A 1,635-nucleotide genomic window follows, 5' to 3' on the forward strand; every position below is an offset into this window, starting at 1 on the left:
GAAATGTCACGAGCCTTTTGCAAGCTCACTCTGTAAGAAGACCATAAACTTAAATAAAACATTACCTCCCTAAACCAAGCCTTTTTGCGCCCTTCTCTGGCATACCGCCCAGCAGATCTGGGTTTACCATACAGCAGGCCAGGGCACACTTCAGGTCTAGTCTATTTATGTTGTTAGTCTTGTGACGTGTTTATGTGTTTCATATCTATCAGGACGGAGGGCTCCGACTATATATATATATATATATATATAAAATGTGTATATGTATGTAATATACATTTTTGCTATTTATGACACTTAATCATTTAAAAACATACTTTAATATATGTTATTACTATTTGGCATTCATAATTTAAATGTATATATCATTTATTATAATTAAATTAAATGTAATAAAAAAAGTGTGTGTGTAATAAAAAAAAAAAAAAATATATATATATATATATATATATATAATATATATATATATATATATAAATATTTGATACATTTAATTAATATACATAAAATTTGTGTTAAACCATTTAATTTACATTTAAACATAACATAGCATTAAATAAAAATGTAGGATTGCGTTAAATATACCTTCTTGTATATTTATTTTTTAATTTAAATACCTTCTAAAAAATATGGTTATATATGTGAATTATTATTTTTTTTTTCAATTTTAATCGACAAAATGATTATATTTTATGCAAATTTTTAATTTTATGTGTTTTTTCTCTCATAGACATGCCTGACTGCATTATTATCCCCTCTTGCGGCCATAGCAATGGTAAAAAAAAAAATACAATTTCTTCAAATATTTCCCTTTTCAGCTTTCCAAAAGATGCAGAAGTGATAAAATCTTGGTTGAATAATGCCAGCTTTTTTTTTATCAATAGATTTTTATTGTTTTACATTAGATACATATAGAGACAATGTATACATTATATTTGGACGTAGAGGAGCACACGTTGATCAATGCACATAAACATATACGTGGATCTGTTAACAGGGAATTCTATGTTGATAAACTATGCAGAAAATATAGGATAACACATCTACAAATATAAATGATAACTATATAGCTTTCCCCCAGGATCCCCCATTGGGATCTCTTTGTTACCTGGGGGAAATGCCATGGCAGAGTAATAATGCCAGCTTTGATCCAAGAACGATTGAGGAATTGATTCCGCGGATTCTTGCAGATAAGCGAGGAGATCAATTCAGAATTTGTTCAGCACACTTTGTGGACGATTGTGTTTACTGTTTACATGCAAGGTGTTAGAAGAAAACTTAGAATTGGTTCAGTACCAACCATTTTCATTCCAACTACTGCAAAAAAAAAAACAACCAAACATCAGTTGCAAACAAGAATGTCAAAAAGAGCAAGAACAGAATTCATGATGGCGGGAACCTCACAGTCTGCGACCAGTTGACGTGACAATGTGCAGTTGCAAGTGCCATAAGGAAGGACAACCAGCAATGATACAACAGAATGAGGTCGGGACACAAACAGGTCTTTTTGATTTACACTTTAACGAGTCCCAAGATAGCTATTTCAAAATAGCAAAAATTGAAGATGTTAAATTAGACCATACATATTATATGTATGATGAGGAATTAATGTCACCGCTCGAAGCATCAACACCC

Source organism: Aquarana catesbeiana, linkage group LG09, assembly GCF_042186555.1.
Source record: "Aquarana catesbeiana isolate 2022-GZ linkage group LG09, ASM4218655v1, whole genome shotgun sequence".
Taxonomy (NCBI): Eukaryota; Metazoa; Chordata; class Amphibia; order Anura; family Ranidae; genus Aquarana; species Aquarana catesbeiana.